Raw genomic sequence first — 10,927 nt, 5'->3', positions numbered from 1 at the left:
TCAGCTAGAAAGCTGCTGCACAACTCTTGAACACAACCCACGTCACACATCCAGGAGTTTGGGTCTGAGGAAGGTTTCTTTAACGGAGAAGAGATGCTCCTCAGCCTCTTCAAGGGTAATACTTCCATTTATAATTCCTGGTTTTACCTTCCTCTTGCCTTGTGTTTTAATAAGATGCATTATGGAAACCACACGTCTTCATCCTCCTTGTCATAACTCATCTCTAGAATATTCACATAACCCTAACCCCTAACCCTTAATCCTAACCCCCAGCCGTAATATCTAACCCTAATCCTATCCTAATCCTAACCCTAAATCTTAATCCTAACCCCTAACGCTGAATCCTAACCCTAATCCTATCCTAATCATAACCCCTAACTCTAAATCTTCATCCTAATCCTAACCTCTAACACCAAATCCTAACCCTAATCCCTAACATTAATCCTAACCCCTAATCATAACCCCTAACCCTAAATCCTAATCCTAACCTCTAATCCCTAATCCTAACCTAAGTCCTAACCCCTCACTCTAACGCTAACCCTTACCTTGTTGTGATGTGACTGCAGCAGAGATTTTTTCTCCCTTTTCATGTCACCTTTCATTTAAATTTACATGTACATTTATTCATGTAGCAGACCCTTTTCATCAATACGAAGAGTGTATCACACAACAGGAGAGATTTGCACACAGACACGTGATTCTTGAGTACAGTCAATTTGTGACAATTTGTCACTTTCATTACCTCCCCTCCGTTTCCACAGTAGACCTCTTCTTCCTGACCTTATTAGAATGCCTGCTCTCACAAACATGTGACATGAGTTGAGAAACCTGTGAGAATTATTTGAAACAAAGGGACACCACATTCCACTTCCATCTGAATGCACTTTACTGCCGTCGATCAGGCCTGCACACGCTCACTGACATATTCACTCCACTCCACAGATTACATTCAGTCCATTAAAGACTGAAAATATAAAAACTTGTTCAGCGGAAAAGTGCATATTCACACAAGAAAAATACTAAAGAAAAAATGTTCAAAAATACAGATATTTGTAATTTAAGCACTAGTGTACAGTGAGGAACACAGATAAACCTACCTCCTAAGACTCATCAAGCCATTCACTTTAAATTGTCTCCGATACGTGATACGTGTTTACAGAATGTCTCACCGTCCACCTCGGAAGGGTCATGAAATGCAGTCACATCTCTTTTTGACCTTGAACCCAGGGATGGAAAAAAAAAATAAAAAAAATTTCCATCAGTCAGTGAGAACTTCTCAGTCCGTTCCACTCTTCAGGAAAACACCTAAAGCCTTGATAAGATGTCCCACAGCGTGACTCTACGCATAACACGGTAAACCAAGATGAGTGCTTTGTGTATAAGCAAAGAACATGTAAATTCCATGGATGACAATGCTGTCAAGAAAAGCAGTAAAGAACTTCCCAACATCTCCACAAACACCTTGAAGAAAGCTGTAGGAGTTCTGCTGGAGATGAGCGTTTCATTCCTGCAACGGGCCATCTACGGTACGACAGACAGCTATGATTTACTACTACATTGCTGATAGGCCAAGGCTCAGCACAGCTCCCTCTTCCCACCAGCTGTCTCCCCTCATCCTGTCCTGCCAATTAAACTGTTTGCAGGTTCCCGCTAGAGGGAGGTCTAGACCGTGTATTTGTGCTTAGTGTCATTTTGTATGGGATGCTGAATAAATCACCGCAGCAGACAGGCACAACCCCACACACCACTGCCCTTCAGTGTTCTTACTCATCTCTCATAGGGAGCAGCATCGCAAAGGGCAGCCAGCTGAACATGATTAACCGCTTTTAACAGACTTTCACATGTGATTACAATCATATTGCTCATTTTCCCCAAGTGAATGAAATCTTGCATATACCCTGGTACTGTACCAAATTACACTATGTTGATAAAGCTGAAATCAGATACCAGAGCTAAGGTGGCTCACTAACCCTCTGTAGTGAACCACACATTGTCTGGCGTGAAGCAGAACATGATGAGCGGAGAATGATTTCCTCCGGCTCATTTCCCGTAATTGTGAGATATGCTTGCAGAATGTTTACCGTGGCATTTTGCGGAGGAGGTTTGGGGATGTGGGGGGGGGACGGAGTGTATGCCTGAAGTCCGAATCAGCTGCTTTTTCTCTGATGTCCCAATGAAACATTTATAGTTTCAGTAAACTGTGGAGTAAATCTGGTAACGATTACCCCGGTGCGTTAGTAATTTTACTTTCATCAGAATGAAATGACTGTAATTTTCACAGAGCACAGCCGTAGCTATGAAACTTTGTTGACTGCAATATTTCAGTATTACAGGGGAACATGGTTCATGTAGTCACTGCGGTATGGGATGCGGTGGTGCAGTGGGTTGGACCACAGTCCTGCTCTCTGGTGGGTCTGGGGTTCAAGTCCTGCTTGGGGTGCCTGGTGACAGACTGGTGTCCTGTCCTGGGTGTGTCCCCTCCCCCTCTGGCCTTATGTCCTGCATTGCCGGGTAGGCTCTGGTTCCCTGTGACCCTGTATGGGACAAGCGGTTCTGAAAGTGTGTGTGTGTGTAGTCACTGTGACCACACATGGTTTTAGCAGGTTATTCAGATGTGTGTCTTCATCGTAGTTCCTGACTGAAACTGCGCAAACACATTCACTGTTATTTTGGTCAGGGACACATTTTTCAAATTAAGCATTGAAATTACAGATAGGCAGCAGCAGCAGTGAATTCATTTATGATATTCCACTATAACAGGGGTCCAATCCAAGTTGGGGTTTTAAAAAAATCACCAAACCTTAAACTGGAACATTTACTAATAGGCAGGGTAGCAGGTAGTATCCTGTTTAAGGGTCTTGGACCTTCACTTGGTGGTCCCGCGCATGAAAGGTAAAGCAGGGAAGTTCTCAGTTCTGGCTTCATTGTGGTGGAACGAGCTCCCCCTCTCATTCAGAACTGCTGAATCTCTGTCCGCATTTAAAAAAGGTCTCAAAACTCACTTCTTCCAGACTCACTTTGCCCATCATCTCTTAAGTTTGTGTAAGGTGTAAACGTTCACACACCATAACTTTAAGATGATGCCCCGATAAACCTTTATGCAGTTACTCCTGTAATGTAACGTAAATGTTTATATATATTTTCACATTTCAGAACCGCCTGTCCCATACAGGGTCACGGGGAACCGGAGCCTAACCCAGCAACACAGGGCATAGGGCTGGAGGGGACACACCCAGGACGGGACACTAGTTCGTCGCAAGGCACCCCAAACAGGACTCGAACCCCAGACCCACTGCGCCACTGCGCCACCGCGCCACCGCACCCCCCTGTTTATATAAATATATATATATATATATATATATAATATAATATAATATAATATTATATATATAGGTGCGGTGGCGCAGTGGATTGAACCACAGTCCTGCTGTCTGGTGGGTCTGCGGTTCGAGTCCCGCTTGGGGTGCCTTGCGACGGACTGGCGTCCCGTCCTGGGTGTGTCCCCTCCCCCTCCGGCCTTACGCCCTGTGTTGCCGGGTAGGCTCCGGTTCCCCCGCGACCCCATATGGGACAAGCGGTTCTGAAAATGTGTGTGTGTGTGTGTATATATATATATATATATATATATATATATTATTAGGAAGGTGATCAGGAATCGTGGATATTTGGATTAAGTTTTATGCAGCTACTCATGTGATGAACATTGGTTCATATGATGGAAACAAACTAACTGCACTTAAGAATCACACGTCTGCATCCAGGTGTCTCTTCCTGCTAATGTAATGAACACATTGTATTTTCTATGAGATGTATGTTGTTTTGGAGAAAAGCGTCTGATAAATGGATACATGTAAATGTATCTCAGCGTAAAAGCTTCTGGTTAAGTTCCTGAAAGTGGTGACAGCTTGGAGTGTAAACTGAATCACTTTGATAATATACCTGTCTTTATTAATGGAAAACATTAGGACTGTTCCTTGAAGTGTCTGCTAAGGAAATGCGTCATATGTCAAAATAAGATTAAAAGGCTTTTTAACAGGTGGCACAATGGCGCAGCGGGTAGCGCTGCTGTCTCTGAGTGCCCGGTCTGTGTCGGTGCAGGTTAGGGTTGGACTCAGAGTGTGGGGAGTCTGTATGTTCTCCCCATGTTTGCACGGGTGCCTCGATTAACCCTGTGCCTACAGGATAGGCGCTGAACCACCCTGACTTGGACCGGCGGTTAATGATCGAAATGAGAATTATTAGTTTGTGGAGACTGCCTTTTTTGGATGGATAAGCCTATGTGCGCTTTTCATCATTCCTGGGAATCTTTTCCTGGTCTCTGTCGGACTTACAGGGGGATGTGGTGGCGCAGTGGGTTGGACCACAGTCCTGCTCTCCGGTGGGTCTGGGGTTTGAGTCCCATTTGGGGTGCCTTGCGACGGACTGGCGTCCCGTCCTGGGTGTGTCCTCTCCCCCTCTGGCCTTACGCCCTGTGTTATCGGGTTGGCTCCGGTTCCCTGCAACCCTGTATGGGATGAGCGGTTCTGAAAATGTGTGTGTGTTGGACTTATTTATGAAAACACATAGGGTTAAACTACAGTTAGTCCATTTTGTGTGTGTAAGTATGACCAGATGTCCCATGATTATGCCAACAAAACGTCTCGAGTTTCAATCTGAGTTGAATTTTTTGAGTGAAATGGAGCCAACTGCCATCTGTCCTCAAAAGTCCAGCATCTGTGGATGATCTGCGGAATCCAGACTACAAGAAAATTATTAATGCTGGTTCTTTGAGGCACTTACTCAGCCTGATTGCACAACTGATACATTAACCCCTTAGCCCCTTGGGTTCTGTTTTCAATGTATTTGACTCAATGCATCAAACAGTACATGGACCTCGGTGGGTTCCGGTCCAAGCACCACGTTGCGTCTGTGAGAGATTATGAACAAGTTTAACGTGAGCTGTTGCAGAAATAAGAGATGTTGAGCATAATGCTGATTTTGAATTTCAACAAAAAAATCCAGTCAGTGGGGGCACTAAATAGGAACATAGGAGACAGCTTTGGAGAAGATACGCATGTAGGCAATGAATTTGGGTTTTCAGGCAAGATCAGTGCTCTTCAGACTACCTCATGAAACAGATTTACAAGGAGAACCTCTTACCCAATTAATTAAAATGTATACTCTTATCATATATATGTGTACTGTAAATATGTATATATATATATAATATGAGTATACCATTTAATTAATGGGGTATTATATATACAGCATACAATGGCCCCCCCTTATCCGCTGTTTCGCTTTCTGCGGTTTCAGTTACCCGTGGTCAACCGTGGTCTGAAAATATTACACGGAAAATTCCAGAAATAACAATTCGCAAGTTTTAAATTGCATGCTATTTTCAGTAGCGTGATGAAATCAGTACAATAACATATTTTTAGAGAGAGAAAGCAAGAGACCACATTCACATAACTTTTATTACAGTATATTATTATAATAATTATTCTATATTATTAGTTATTGTTGTTAATCTCTTATTGTGCCAAATTTATAAATTAAACCTTATCATAGATAGGTACACTATGTATAGGAAAAAAACATAATATATACTGTATAGGGTTTGGTACTATCCATGGTTTCAGGCATCTGCTGGGGGTCGTGGAACATATCCCCCGCAGATAAGGGGGGACTACTGTATATGTATATATGAAATCCTCTTACAGGGCTGCAGATCTCTGTGATGCCAGGATGACTGATTATAGAAATTTCGAAGACTGAAATTCTCCATCCTGGTGCTTCGTGCTTCTTGAAATTGTTCTATCGAACTGATCGGCTTGCTCATGCACCCATATCACGTTCAAAACTCTGTTTACTGCCTAGATGCTCAAAGGATCGGCACCTGGTTACCTATCGCGCCTCGTCGCTCCATCCACCCCTGATCTGCTGACAGCTGCATAAGTTAATCCAACACCATCTGCTACAGTTATTAATGTGTTTGCTATTTGAATGCCACTGCTATAGGCAGCAGTTTGACTGATGTGTAGCAACATGTGTAGTGGTATCAGACCAGCACTGCTTTGATAGTCATGTCTCAGCATTTAAATACATTGCTCTTTGGACTCCTTTACACCCTTCTAGAAGTATGGTGGCATGGTAGCACAATGAGTAGCGCTGCTGTCTCACAGTGACCGCATGGTGCGAGCGGATGTGGGTTTGATCCCTGCTTAGTCTGTGTGGAGTTTGCATGTTCTCCCTGTGCCTGGCTGCTCTGGTTTCTTACTATAGTCCAAAAACATGCTGGTCAGCTTCACCCATAGTGTGTGAGTGACAGAGAGACTGTGGGTTCCACTGCTGTATGGATGAGTGACTCAGTGTAAGTAGTGTATCTAGCAGTGTAAATCACTGTGGTGAATAAAGTGTGTGGGCTGGTAACACTACATAGAATCTATTGTAAGTTGCTTTGGAGGAAAGCAGCTGATAGATAAATGAATGTAAATCTAATTCAGGTGACCAGTTGGTAATAATGTTCCTATTAGTGGCGGACAACATGGTTACACTTGAAATGTTTCAGCGGTGAAACGGCCGTTTCAACAAATCCTGTACTGTGATTCACTGCCTTCTTGCATACTTTACCGCAGTACAAGAAGATCATTGTATGCTGGAACTGAAGGAACACGGAAGCAATTTGTATTTATGTTACCCTGAAGCCCTGAGGGTTCAGCGCTATGGGGAGCATTTGGGGACAATAGTGCTGCACTGCCTTCCAATTGCTTCACTCAGGTACATGTGTCAGCAATGGCAATAAATAAACAGTTCAAGTATGACTTCATTTTTCTGCGAAGGAGCCAGGGAATGTATCTGCTGTAAGTAATCCAACAACTGGGTTAAACAAATTAGGAAAGTTTTGGCGAGGACGAGGTTAACAATCCTACCATTCATAGCTAAGCTTGGATTCCCATGTCGTCTTTGTGCTTTCTTCATCAAAAATCCCCTTTCTTCTGTTTTATGTCATCTTTTCTCCAACTTATTGAAAACTACTTGTTTAGGTTCATTGTTCAACTCATGTTTTCACTAGACTTGTACATATTTCTTTGGTGCTTCACAGAGAAAAACAAGTTGGCCTGAGTGTGAATGCGTGAGAAATGCTTGTAACCTGTCATATCCTCAGTGTCACCATCAGGAATCACTGTGATTTGCACCCTAGACACCAGCACCACGTTGTCAGTGATGGTTTGGAGAAAGTTGCGCAACTTGAGGACGTTCAGCTGAGTACACATCATGGGAAAAAGTTGCCTTCTGCAACATGCAGGGAGACTTTTAAAATCTTTTCAGCCAAGGACTTAGCTTGTTCACACTCCTTTTCGTCCCAGACTCTTGCATCTGACTTGTCAACAACCACCTTTTTTTTTGGAATGGTCTGGAAGGATTGGGCTTCCTCCAAATTACCTTCAGTAAGTCAAAGAAAGTCGAGTCCTCCTTGGAAAGCTGTGTGTAGTGCCTGCTGTTGCTGTTCTTGGCATCGTCCTTCTCTGGATTTCCCCTTGGCCATTCAGACAAAGCTGGGGTGGTCCAAGGTGAGCAGGAGCACTTCGCCAATACAGAAACGAAGTGCTGGGAACCTGAAAGAGAAATTGATGCAAACCATGGAAGTGAAAGCATGTACAAGCACTGCCTAAGAAGGGTATCTGGGTATCAGGAATCTCCAGCTCCCTGTAATCTGAGATGGGATCCATTTACATGTTCTTTTATTCTTGTAGCAGAAGGTTTCCTCCAAAGTAACACACAACTAAGAGAAAACAAAAGCACATCTTACCAACAGACAGAAATATATAGATGCAGATGCGGTTATTGAAGTTCAGTTACTTTTGCGTGATAGTGGTGTATCCAGCAGTGTAAGTCACCTTGGTGAAAAGGTGTGTGGGCTGATAACACTACATAGAGTTTGTTGGAAGTCACTTTGGAGAAAAGTGTCTGCTAAATAAATAAATTTAAATGTCAAGAAATGTATGGGGCACAGTGGTGCAGTGGGTTGGACTGGGTCCTCCTCTCCGGTGGGTCTGGGATTCGAGTCCTGCTTGGGGTGCCTTGCGACGGACTGGCGTCCCGTCCTGGGTGTGTCCCCTCCTCCTCCGGCCTTATGCCCTGTGTTGCCGGGTTAGGCTCCGGCTCCCCATGACCCCATATGGGACAAGTGGTTCGGATGATGTGTGTGTGTGTGTAAAGAAATGTAAATGTCACCATTAAACCAGCATACGTTACACAAGTAGCTGCATATAGAGCTGGTAGAGAGTGCAGCGTTGGTGCACCGATAATGAAGTACACATTTATGAATAAAGCAATGAGTGGGACATGACTGAGATGGAGCTCTAATGCAGGGCCCACAATGCTCGTATGTCTGATCTGCCAGGGTCAAAGTTATGCCTCAAGCCCCTCCGTCTCCACGGCAGGGGATACAAGCTGTTGGCAGCATCAATGAATGAGCTGAACAACAAAAAGCTTGGACTGCTAACAGTCCCTTCATTGATGCTCTCAGGGCAGTTGATGCCAAGTGCACATCATTGATCTTTACCAGAGAAACTTTTTGGGGTTTCTCAAGCAGTGGAATACAAAGAGACAATTAATTTCTCAAAATAGGAGTTTAAACTTGGAAAATACCTCTATGTGTTTGTAACTGAATTTAAAGCTACTCTCTGATATTTCAAAAATAATTGAATTTGTTTTTATAGATTGCTCCGCTCACATAGTGACACAGGCTGCTGAGGAAAGGATGAGAAACATAAGACAAATAAAAGGTTGGCTATACTTTAAATTACGACAATAGCTAGTTTAGTGATTGAAGATGTTTTTAAAGGAGAGCAAAAAACTCCCAATTGAAAGTAAGGGAGAAAAAAATCCTTTGGAGGTCCAAGCGGCGGTGTCTCCCACCCCTCCTGGGCATTCTAGTTAGGACAAGACTTTTAAGTAAACTTAAACAGGTATTTATAGCATTGCTATGGTTGCTAAACGTGAATAAGTTGATATTCTGATTTGCGTACGCAGTTCTTCTCCACCATGGCATGCAGTCATCAGCTTCCATCAACATGGAATGCTGATATCACGGCCAGTTTTGTCAGGTCTTGTCAACAGTGCTCAACAAAAGACAAACGGTTAGTCACCATGAAGCTATTTTATACTAAAATAAAGAAACAAAAAACTCAGTTAACAAGAATTGCATCACTTACATATATGCTGACGTGAACATATGAGTCTTAAACCTGGATTTAAAGGCTGAGACAGACGGGGCATTCCTGACAACATCTGGCAGACCAGTCCAAAGTTATGGACTTTATAACTAAAGTCATACCCTTTTATTGATGTCTTATTAATCACAGGTACTTTAAGGTACCTTGCATCCGATGCGCAAAGACAACGTTCCGGAACATAAAAATTAATAATCTCACTAAGGTAAGCTGGAACAATGCCATTTATTTAGGCCCATTTATTTTTGGCAGTCTGGCCACCTGATGAAACATTTACAGAAGTTTCATTGCAGTCACGGAATGAACTTGTTTAAGTAAACCCTCTGAAGAGAATGCAAAGTCATACTTGCTCAGCATGCTTCAATCCAGCCCCTCCTTGCATCTAGACCAGAGCACCTGGAGGAAACCCACAGACACAGGAAGAACATGCAAACGCCACACAGACTGAGCGGGGATCAAACCCACGTCCTCTTGCACCACCCAGACAGCAGCGCTACTTGCTGTGCCGCCCATAATAGGTATTTGTGGATTTATTTTGTGTTTATCGTATTGTTTAATGAAAGATTTGACCAATCAAAATTGATGAAATGTGTTAATTCCTGGGGGTGCGGTGGTGCAGTGGGTTGGACCACAGTCCTGCTCTCCGGTGGGTCTGGGGTTCGAGTCCCGCTTGGGGTGCCTTGCGACGGACTGGCGTCCCGTCCTGGGTGTGTCCCCTCCCCTTCCGGCCTTACGCCCTGTGTTGCTGGGTAGGCTCCGGTTCCCCGCGACCCCGTATGGGAGAAGCGGTTTTGAAAATGTGTGTGTGTGTGTGTGTGTGTTAATTCCTTGAATTATTAATTCTCTGCGGGGCAAATGGGATGTTGCTTAGAGCCCCCAGCATCGCCACTTGCAGGAACCTCCACGATTGTCCAGCTTCGCGCCACTATTTTCAATTAATTCCCTGTCCTACCCCTAGGGGCGAACTTCAGTAGCGGTCGCTTCAATATTCTCCGATATTTTAGTTTGCAGTTTTGTTCAAGCGTTAGGCGGACAACTTTACCATAAAGAAAAGCGACAGGGATAAGAGCATGGATAGGAATTGAAAAGTAATGTATGAAGACCTTTGAAATGTAAAGTGTCTGAGCCGCTGCGTGCGGGCGACACTAGGGACATGCGGACGGGTGAGCGGTGTTGGACAGACAGAGGACAGCAGTCCTTCACGATCGATGTTGGAAAAATGGTAGAAACTTACTCCCAGTCTGACTTCATCATGAACTTACATGCCTTTTACTTCGAAACTCAAGCAGGCTGTACTGATTACATGTCTTATAAGTAACAGGAGTTTGCATGTTCTCCCCGTGTCTGCATGGGTTTCCTCCGGGTGCTCTGGTTTCCTCCCACAGTCCAAAGACTTGCTGTTCAGGATCACCCATAGTGTGTGAGTGACAGAGAGAGTGTGTGTTCCACTGACGTACAGATGAGTGACCCAGTGTAAGTAGTGTATCTAGCAGTGGAAGTCTTTGGGTGCTCTGGTTTCCTCCCACACTCCAAAGACATGCTGTTCAGGTTCACCCATAGCGTGAGAGTGACAGAGAGAGTGTGTGTGTGTTCCATTGATGTATGGATGAGTGAGTAGTGTATCTAGCAGTGTAAGTTACCGCAGTGAATAAGGTTTGTGAGCTGATAACGCTACATAGAGTTCATTGGAAGTCACTTTGGAGAAAAGT

The sequence above is a fragment of the Scleropages formosus genome, chromosome 6 (genome assembly GCF_900964775.1).
Source record: "Scleropages formosus chromosome 6, fSclFor1.1, whole genome shotgun sequence".
Lineage (NCBI taxonomy): Eukaryota > Metazoa > Chordata > Actinopteri > Osteoglossiformes > Osteoglossidae > Scleropages > Scleropages formosus.
Note: the sequence above shows the minus strand (reverse complement) of the source record.